Source organism: Poromitra crassiceps (genome assembly GCF_964638095.1).
Source record: "Poromitra crassiceps genome assembly, chromosome: 9".
Classification (NCBI taxonomy): Eukaryota; Metazoa; Chordata; class Actinopteri; order Beryciformes; family Melamphaidae; genus Poromitra; species Poromitra crassiceps.
In genome coordinates, this window is record NC_139630.1 from 20,127,998 (window position 1) to 20,139,165 (window position 11,168).

General features: G+C 43.0%; 1 pseudogene across 1 annotated transcript; it reads right to left on the reverse strand.

The window, feature by feature from the left end:
- Positions 1-7,306: 7,306 nt before the first annotated feature.
- LOC310782202 (alpha-N-acetylgalactosaminide alpha-2,6-sialyltransferase 2 pseudogene) lies at positions 7,307-10,908 on the reverse strand (annotated as a pseudogene). Its single transcript has 3 exons — positions 10,802-10,908; positions 10,359-10,425; positions 7,307-8,535 (listed from the first exon to the last, which is right to left on the reverse strand). The product of its transcript is annotated as an alpha-N-acetylgalactosaminide alpha-2,6-sialyltransferase 2 pseudogene (transcript).
- Positions 10,909-11,168: the final 260 nt, after the last annotated feature.

The window sequence follows — 11,168 nt, forward strand, 5'->3', positions numbered from 1 at the left end:
TGCCAGTCTTTTTTCTTTCTTTTTTTAATGTGTTGTGTTCAATAATTTTGTTCAGCTAATGTTTAATTGAATGTTTTCTAGATACTGGTCACAATCTATCCAAAGCTGTATGACAATAATTGTTTTCTTGGCTTGTCATGCAGTGTACATTTTGTGATTAAAATCATTTTGTTGTTTTGAATTTCTTGTGTTACAAGTATTGTCTTTGGGGTACAGGGTTTTGTTAAAACTAAAAACATGTCTCGAGGAATTTCGAGCATAAAGGTAATAAAATCACCACAGATCCATTGATTTTGGGTTGATTATAATCATCTTTAGTGTGGAATGACTATAATATCTGCTCAAAAGAATGACACATTGGCTGATGTCATATTTCAGGATATAATTGCTTACTAACAAAGTAAAGATGAAAATAATGGAGAAAATTCAAAAAACGAGTGCTTTTTTGTAATAGAAAATGGCTATAAATTTGGAAAGGTTTTGTAAGTGTATTTCTTAACTTGGTGTTGTGAACACACATGTTCTGTGTACCTGGGATGAATTTATTGACAGCCTACACAACCCACTGAGGACTTTGAGGAAAAAAAACTCTTTCACATTTTTCGGTCAAAAAATAAAGGCTTCATATCCAAAAATGGCCACAACTTTTTTTTGCGAGGTTTCCGGCAGAGCAGACCTCTCATTCAGTGGACCTTAACTCATTCATGGCCAAAGACGTCTTTGACGTGTTATCAGGAATAGCCCTCCCAGCCAATGACGTGTTTGACGTGTTTTTGTTTTTATTAGTACAGCGCGTAGTTCAAACACTTCCCCAGCCTGTGACATTGTGTCCCTGGCATCTAAGGCAAGCCGACAACACATGAACAAACACATACCGCAGCTGTTGTTTTGAAATTGAGCAGGAGGAAAATCAGAAAACGGATAAACGCTTCCTTGTGCAGACAGGAGAAACGCCATTGAAACGCCCCTCGGCGCGCTGCACGAGCTGGTCGCCTTCCTGTGTGCCAGCCGGGAGAAAACGGGAGAAAGTAATCCAGAGATGTGTTTGATCATCGGAGGAATGAGGAAATGATCGATCAGTTTGACGGGTAATCCAGAGGGCGGTGAGGACGTGTTGAATAGCCGAGGGGAAAACGGGAACGATCAAATAGCAGGGAGGATAGGACAGGGAGACATGGACGAGGACGGGTGGACCAGAACAAAACAAAATAAACACACGAACAGCTAACAAGGCAGAAGCGGCAGTCACAGCAGCCCGCTGTCCGTTCTCAAGAGCTATTCAGTTGGTTCATGAAATCGCTGGGCTGCGTGCCCTCCAGTGTTGCTCCTGGCCAATCCCGGCACCACAGGGCGTGGTTATTGCTTATCCTATGTGGGGTTAGAAATCACGCAACGAAGATAAAAGGGGGATCATGTGTGTGTGTGTGTGTGTGTGTGTGTGTGTCTGTCTGTCTGTCTGTCTGTCTGTCTGTCCGTGTGTCTGTCTGTCTGTCTGTCTGTCTGTCTGCACACTCACTCACACTGAGTAAACTGTATTGTTGAATGTAAAAAAAAAAGCACTTCATGTGTATATATATATATTTTTTTTTTTTGTCATTTGTGTCATAACGAATAATATTTACATGTCTGATGTCAATACAGTTCAAAATAAAAGAATTGAGAGCGAGTTCTGCCTGAGATTACAAAAATGGCCTTTTCTCCTGTTTATCTTCTCAGGGAGACCTTTTTGGTGAAAACAGGGTGTATATAAATGGCTATAAGTAGAGTACAGAACATGCTAAAAGCTCACTTTTTTTTTCCTGGTGAACCCAGAGACGTACATCTTCATTTTGAGGTATTGCAAATCACTTTGGTGCTAATAGATAATTTACTGTGGGTCTTGAAAGATGACCAACAATTATGAAAATCTTTGGCCTGTGCTAAATATTGGCAGTCCTAAACTGGCCATGAATGAGTTAATGTCCAAATGAATAGATAAAACACAAAAAAAAAGTATAGCATGCCATGTCAGGTTCAACCCATTTTCTTGAGCTTTTGGGCCTGTGGATCCCTGACTAGTTACTATGAGGCCATATTTCATCACATTCATGCAATTGGGCTGTTTGGATTCACAGGAAGAGTCTCAGCTTTGTAGCCACACCCACTTTCCTCACAGCTGTTTTGGTGCCAGTGTGCAGAAATAGGGAGACAAAATAGACAAGAATAACATATTTTCACTGCCTGCAGAAACTGTCTTTAGGACCATGGTGCTCATATAGCCACCCTACGTTGAGGCAGTGGTGGCCCAACGGTTAGAGAAGCGAGCTTGTGACCGGAAGGTCGTCGGTTCAATCCCCAGGACCGGCAGGATAAAGCTGGGTGGGGAAAGTGTAAAGGCAGCGCTTGCCCCTCCCTCAGCACCACCACTGAGGTGCCCTTGAGCAAGGCCTCTCACCCCAACCGCTCCAGTGGAGCTGGTCAGTGGCCAGCAGATCAGACTGTGGTTGTACTGGGCAGCTTCCAGGTGTGAATGTGTGTGTGAGAATGTGAACAGCGCGCTCCTGAAAAAGAGAGCATTGCTCTCAGTGAGACTCCTCCTGTATAAATAAAGGTTAATAATAAATGTTGTAGCTGACATTGTTACACCTGTTCCCCAGAGAGCTAAATGTCTGGATGTTTTTTTTAGCTCAGATGAAATGTAGGGGTTGCTGAGCACCCCTAAAAAGAGGCTAAAAAGGCCAATGCATTACAGCATTTAGCAGACGCTTTTATCCAAAGTGACTTACAAAACAATAGCACATGTTGTCAACAGTAGTGAAATCAACTGTGCAACACAGTCTGCATCAGCTTAACTTGTATTTTTACACTTATTCTAATTGATTTGTTTTTATATCTGCTGTCTTTATTTTTTTGTACTTTTCTTTATTTGATTGTTCTCTATCTTGTATCTTTTATTATTTTACAACCTGTTTTTATAGGAAATTCTTTTTTATGGTCATGTGATCGTTCTGAGCTAAACTTTTCTGTCGTTGTTTATCATAATTAAAGTTTCTCCTAAATGAGCTCTGTTTAGTCTGCAGCACCAGAGTCGTGTATATAGAAGAGTCATGACATCTCCATTCACTCCAATGTGGCGAGTTCTCTGAGTGGTTTTAAAAACCTCCTGAAGAAATGCTTGCAGAGTAAAAGCTTGAGTAGTTGGCCAGAGACTTTTGTGTAATTGTCTCAGAAATGTTGTACTTATATATCTCTTGTTTTTCTTTATCTCTTAATAGACTTGTAATGTGCATTATAATGTAAAGTGTATGTCCTGTTTTTAACAACAGGGACCATGTTGGAAATAAGTGTTTGCACTTTCACATGCTATCCCTTGGATTATGTTGTATTTTGATATCCATAATAAAATAAAATAAAATCAATGGACCAGTTTTTTTTACCTCACAAAAGTTCCTGGAAGTAAGGTACTGGATTAAGCAGTCAGAGAGAGAGAGAGAGAGAGAGAGAGAGAGAGAGAGAGAGAGAGAGAGAGAGAGAGAGAGAGAGAGAGAGAGAGAGAGAGAGAGAGAGAGAGAGAGAGAGAGAGAGAGAGAGAGAGAGAGAGAGAGAGAGAGAGAGAGAGAGAGAGAGAGAGAGAGAGAGAGAGAGAGAGAGAGAGAGAGAGAAGGGTTTCGGGGAGGAGTGAGAGACAGACAGACAGACAGACACAAACCAGCATCTTTGTTAATGTTCATATTTTCAGATAGATGTTCTACTCATTTCACTCTGAACCTGATTCATCAGTCATTGTAAATAGAATGTCTATCTGGAGTCTAACTGAACATGGTTTTAACACAAAATTTTCAGTACTGGTACTTAGACAAGTCATTTGGAAAATGATGAATGAGATATTTAATCAGACATTTGGTATTACTGTAGTAAAACGTTTAGTTTTCATGACCTGATAATAACCATTATCACAATTGAATTAAACATCTTCAACCTGTTACTTTACCACCAATCTGGGAACCCAGAGTCTATTTTTATTTGAAAAATAGACTCTGGGACAGCCCTACCTTTTTTCCCAGCTTCCTGTACAGCGCGCCTCTCCTGCCACCGTCACTTCCTTTTCCGCGTCCGTGCTCCACTGTTTACAGTCTAAATAGCAACTTGCACCACGACTTTACAGTCATTTCCACTGTTGTTGTGAGACGAGTTGACATCTTCTATGCAGTTTTAACGTTATTAGTGAATAGCTGAAATGAACGCGGAAAAGGAAAGCGGAAGTGACGGAAAAGCCACCGTCACTTCCTTTTCGGCGGGCGTTTCGGCTATTCGCTAATAACGTTAACGCATAAACACACTGCATAGAAGACGTCAACTCGTCTTACAACAACAGTGGAAAATTACTCTAAAGTTGCGGTGCAAGTTGCTATTTAGACTGTAAACAGTGGAGCACGGACACAGAAAAGGAAGTGATGGTGGCAGGAGAGGCGCGCTGTACAGGAAGCTGGGGAAAAAGGTAGGACTCTCCCAGAGACCAGTAAGAATCATGGCTATTGAAGGCAAAGGCTTCCATGGATATTTGATATTTGAAGCTGGACTCCCCCCCTTCAGATTAACACTTTTTTATTTTCCTTAAACATAATACACATCACGGAGCATACACATACACCCCTCCCACCCTAAACACCCCAACATGTCATCACCATGTACATAATATGGTCTTGGTTAATCAACATAAATTACATACATTACATCACACACAATATGTACATATTAAGAAAAAGAAAAAACTACCAAACAAGTTTTGTCCATTCATATACTAAGACATCAATTGTGAAGCAAGCGACTCCCCGCAGAATACGACCCATGTCAAGAGCCCTCCAAGAAGCTTAAGTATTTGTCCCATTTAGTATTATATACCTTCAATCAAACCGTTATAGGACATCTTCTCAAACGCTGCCACTCTTGCAGCCCATTCTTGGACTGAAGGTAAAAGTAAGGAAATATATTCTGAGGTTGTATCCATGTAATTTTTGACATTTGCAATAGTTTTCTCAGTGGTTTTTTAAAGCCATCTTGAAATAGGGGGGCCGCGGCTAAAGGGTACTGCTATTTGGGGGGCCGGCCTTGGCATGGAAAAGTTTGGGAACCCCTGCCCAGACTAAACCCTAGACTACATTACTGATTATCACCCACATTTTTCAGACAAAACATTTGGGCAGAAAAATCAGTCCAAAACCAAACTAAACCCAATGTGGACAACGCTTTTTGTAAACCCAGGCTTGACTTAAGCTCAAACATGTAATAATTTTCCAATGATCAATTTTTTTCAATATCATTTCAACAAAAAATTAGAAGCTTGAAAATTTGCCACTCTCTTTTTCTGCCTGGCTCCTAGCCAAGACTTCAGGACCGCAATGGAAATAAGTCTGAAGACAATTTTGTGATATCCTGATGAATTTTACCTACTGTATGCCATTGGTGTATTGTATTTTAATTTATTGAATAAATTCAATTAATTAATCAGTCAATCAATCAATCAATCAACCCAATTCAAATTAATTGGGTGCAAAAGAGGTTTATGTCTCTTGAAACAAGCTGGGAACTGGGAAGTGATCAGGACAACACAACACAGCAGTAAGTCAATGGGAAAACCAGAAAGCAGGAAATTGTCCAAAAAGGCAACGACCTGCTGAAATGTAAGTGATACGTCTAATCCCTGTGAGAACAGCTGTTGCAGGTTCCATCATGATGTCTGATCCAGGTTGACCGTGGGCCTGCAGTTTTCTCCCTGGCCAGCAGGGCACCGTGCTGGACATCATGATGTCTGATCCAGGTTGACAGTGGGCCTGCAGTTTTCTCCCTGGCCAGCAGAGGCCACCATGCTGGGGAGCAGATGGTCGCTCAAATGAAGCACTTAGTGGTTGGCACAGATCTCTTGGATCTCTCTCAAAATCTCTTCCATCATCTCATTCCACCATCTCATAGGGGTAATAAAACATTGGGGGGGGGGGAACACATTTTGGACAGTTTTTTTTCTTGGGTTCATCAAAATCTTTATTTTAGAAGTCCTATGGATGCCAAAAATCCAGATTAGAAAAAATACATAAGGGGGTTGCGCCTGGACCCCTCATTTGTGCCCTAATATCTTTTGACATGACCATATTCAAGTAGCCTAGCCTAGTATTGCCAAAACATGTTGTACAAGGTTTAAAATCTAAATAGCCTATAGGACCTATATGCTACTTAGATTTAATAGTATAGCCTATAGTATAGGCTATTAGCCTAATTCAATGGTCACAGGTCAGGCTGGCCAATGAAAGAAGAGGCGGGGACAGGGATTGAGTTTAACCACTGTGTGGTAGCCTATTAGTCTGAGAGATTTTGGGTGATGTAGAGAAGAAACAAAAAAATAAACAATAAACAGCTTATATACATAGATTCAAATAGTATTATATTAAATCAAATAAGCATATAATGCAGGTCATCAAACAACTCAGATTTCATAATTGTAGGCTACATAGCCTATCTATATTTATAGTTCACATTTCATACTTCCATAGGCATAGGCCTATAACTATTATGAGCATAACCATACATTACATTTGGCTCCTATTACAATGGCATATATAAACAATATTCAGATGTGTAGCATACATTTAAATCCAATCCATTTGCATAACATCTCGCACATTTTATACTAAATGGTGAATGGAAATATCGATTGCCTTGTGTGTGTGGTGCACTTGTCGCACTGTGTTGCAACAATAATGGATTGTGCTCTCCTGCGCGTGGCTGATAGGCTACAACTTCATTCGTAACTTTCCACTCAATGGAATTGTACTGGACTAACGTTTTATCCTTGGAGTGGAGTTTGATGACCAGCGAGATCGGGATATCAGGCAGGCGTCCACCCGCTATGCCGACCACCCGCAGTGCCGACAGCCCGCAATGCTAACGTTAGGTTTAGGCGTGGGGCGTGGGGTGGGACAGGTTAGGTTTAGGGTTAGGGTCTGCGGGAGGTTAGGTTTAGGCATGGGGGGTGGGAGAGATTAGGTTTAGGTGTTGGGGAGAGAGAGAGAGACAGCGTGACTGCTGCTGCTGCTCTGGAGGACATGTGACCAGCAGCCAGTCACTGTTAATTGGTGTGAGAATTGTTTGGGCAGAACGAGCACGTGAGATTGAAGGTGAAAGTGTGTCACACGCCAGGAACATGTGAGATTGAAGGTGAAAGTGTGTCACACGCCAGGAACATGTGAGTTGGCAACCCTGGTCATGTGCTTGTCTACTGTTGGTTAGCGTGCATGCAGGCCTGGTGATGACGCCACTTCTGACCGACTCCGACTCACTGGCGCATGTAAAGACGCATGAGGCCCGCCCGGTGCAGCTGCTGCCCCAGCCTCATCTCCATGTGCATGTCGTGGTTGACATAGAAGTGCACCTGGGAGAAGGTCTTGTGGTAGTAATGACAAGAGTAGCTGCTGTAGTCTGGGGTCATGAAGCCATAAGCACTCACCTGGTCACAGGTGTGCAGAGCGCCCAGCAGCATTGCAGCACCAGTTGACGGACGGTATATGTTCTTATATTTGGTTTTCATGATATGGGATGGGAGGAATCTGTTTCTGAGGTAACGGATGAAATCTGGATGATACATTTTCAACTTTAATGCTGATACATTTTCTCCAAAGTAGTTGGGTGGAGACTTGCTGCGCTCAGGCCCTCTCTGCACTGGAGTGTGTGTGGCAGCAGCCTTCATCAACAAGTAGTCACGGTCATGATCTGGCAAGAACACGTCACATACCGTGTCTCCTCAGACACAGGCGGCCCTCGGAAACCGACGTCGGCGTAGTCTCTCATGGAGTTCATCATTGTGTTGGTGGAGAAGGTGTAGTGGGTGGTCCGTGACCCCACATCCTGCTCAAAGCCCTGAATGACTGCCCCGTTGGTCCTGAAGACGTAGTTGTGACTGTCGATCTCTGTCCCTTTTTTGGAGTCCTTCAGGATCCCGCCATTCCCCACCACAGCACAGCGGATACACTGCGTTTTGTTCCCACGATGGATCCAGTCATCAAACATCTGCCAGTTAGCAGAATAGTTGAGGACAGAGAGAGTTGCCACCAGCGTCTCGTAGTCGACCGCCCCCCAGCCGTGTGTCCCTGTGTACTGGCTCAGGCGCTGGTACTGCTCAGGAGTGGCATGCTTGGCCCACTGGAGGACTGGAATTCTCTTCAGAAAACACACACTGAAGTCAGTTGATGGGACTCTCCTCCTCACACTGTCTGTTTGCGGTGGGATATCTTCACTGCTGTAGGTATCTCCGATGAACGGAGGCTCTGTCATCCCGAGAGTGATGCGGGTCGGATGCCGGGGCCGTAGATTAAGGCGTTTGGTGGCGGTTCTGCCATTATCGTTGCCATCAGACTCTGAAAAAGACCCACTGGTGTCTCTTGACCAAGGCAGGTGCTTGACCAGCCAAGAACCATGCGCCAAAGGCATGGAGTACAGGTTGTAGATGTACAGCAGCAGGCAGCTGACAGTCAGGAAGCAAAGCACCACCTTCTTCTGGAGCTTCTTCTGGAGCAGTTATTAGTATGAGTTGTGCCAAACAAACGTTAATATCTCAAAAACTATACATCACATTTTGATATTTTGAGTGAGCGCAGGTAGCTCAAGAGTTTGATGTATAATATATGCATGTCATGTTAAAGTTGTGTGAACTGTCACAGTTTTTAAAATGTAAACAACATAGCCAGGGCTAGAGTGAGAGACTCACGGCTGACTCCATAGGGTCTCATTACCGTTGCCACCCAGTGACGCGGTTTGTTTACCAAAATGCTGCGCTGCGTATATCATTTGGTGCACATATTTCTCATAGGATGATTGCAGGATTGGATGTTATCTGGAGGGGAAAGTGTAAAGAAAAGGAAGTTTAACGTTAGTGTACTTGGCTTGTGTTAAATGCACCTGCCATTTGTCAATCATAAATGTTGTGCAGCTCTTTATTTTCTGTGGAGCAGTGCTGTAGTGGTCAAAAAAAGTGGGTAAACTGATGCAGTTTTCTCGAGTGCCATGCCATTATAAAAAAAAGGTGGATAAATAAACTTCAGTCGCCCATATGAGACTAACTGAAACTGAACCATATATCCCTATAATATCATTTAATTATTTTCATCATTGTTGTTGTTGTTTATTTTGTGTAGGCTACTCGTGTACCTTTTGAGGGTTTTAAATATAAGCTATCCCAGCAAGCAAAATTACATCATGATGATGTTCATTCAGCAGCTTTATACATAAAATATGTCCAGATTAACAATTTACGCAACATTTTTCAAAAATGAAATAGTGCCGCATTCAGGATTTGAAGCCAGGTCTCCCATGTGGGAACGTGATATTTTACCACTACCCTAACCACAAACACACATTACTTTATGAAAAATGAAGATCTGGAGCACTATTAAATATCTTTATTAAGGTAAAGTAATATAATGAGCAGAAACCATGTTCTGTGATGCTTCATGCTGTGATTTGTCCTCCCTATACCTAGATCCATGGGTGAAGGTGATTGGCTCCTGCTTGTACCTAGATCCATGGGTGAAGGTGATTGGCTCCTAAATAATTGGGTCCAACTTCCAGCTGTGTGTAATATCTGCACTTGTTATATTAACAAACTGAATCTGTACTATTGAAACGCTCTGAAGAAGCTCTTTGCCGAAACGCGTAAGCGTTTTGTTTTTTGTGATGTGAGCCAATAAATCAAGTGAAATGTGAGTATTTTGTCCTCCTTGACTTTGAAAACTGAGATGTGCTACCCTTTCAGCTTTTTTTTAACACCTTTATTAAGGTGCAAAAGTAACAGACTAACGTTTCAACGCCAAGTGCGTCTTCATCAGAGTCATGACAGACAGGCTGGGATGGCAGTGTTGCTATTTGTTAATCAATATTTGTCACTTTTATGTTGTATTTCTTCCACCGTTCTGCCCAGTAGCACAAAGTCTTTAAGATGGTGTTAATGTCCTTCTGTAGATTGATCCAAAACGCTTGTAATATTGGGCAGAAGAGTTTAGGACGGCACGGTGACATATACTCATGACGTCAGCTTTTTCTTCTGATTTCCCCTCATTTTCTCCCCAATTGTACTTTGTCAATTCCCCCTGCTGCCCCGGTCGCTGCCCGCTCTGCCGATCTGGGGGGAGCCGGAGACACACATGCTTCCTCCGATACATGTGCAGTGGCCAGCCGCTTCTTTTCACCAGACAGCAGGGAGCTTCACCGGCAGGGCGCAATACTCAGAACGGGGGGTTCCAGGGAATTAAGTCCAGAGCAAAATGAGTAATTGTGTGATTTCACTATGGTTTCAATGACTAGAAATTAGCCCAAGGACATAATGTAGTTCATACTTGGTCGCAGGGTGTGAATTTCGTCATGTTAGGGGGCGTGGCCATCTGGCCTTCGGCGTCACATATTCTTTTAGGGCACCAGGCCACATGTCAGGGCACAAAGGTCATCGCTCTATTGACATCGTGAAGAGTGATTCTTCTGAAATGTGTCTTAAAATGAGTCAATGACACATCCTTTGCATAGGACAGCTACATCGAACTGAGACCACTGATGCTTTTAAAGCAACTGACAGTAGCAGGCTGCTAGCAGGGCACTGCTGCCAAGGTGGCCTTAGGGATCTCAGGGCATCACGGCCAGAGGGAGGGCCATGCAGCCTCCATGGCCTCCATGTAATTCTATAGTTGGTCGTATAGCTTTCACTCTCTCCTGTTATCTCCCCATCTACAATATAGTATACTCGCGCTGTCCACGTCAGCTGCGTCCACCTGATGGTGCATCACACCTTTTGGGGAGCTGCACGCCGGCGATGCCGTACGCAGGCTCGCCCGGCCACGGCGTCGGCCTGCGGTGCGCACACACGCCGTAGGGCTCTGGCGCCCAAGTATACATTTGCTTTACACAGATTTGGTTTTGTGGTTTTTAGTTACTCGGAAAGGTTCACAGCTGATATAGAGAGGCAAAGTGAACGTCACTTCCTGCTTCAGCACTGTACCAGAGATTTTCTTCCGCTATTTATTTTCCCATAGACATTTCGTAAAATGCTTATAAAAAGAGTTTTACTTGGTCAAACCAAATGGTTCAGTTATATTTAGAATCAGGAGAGAACATAGAACATTTAACTCGGACCAGAACTTAAAAACAACAACATT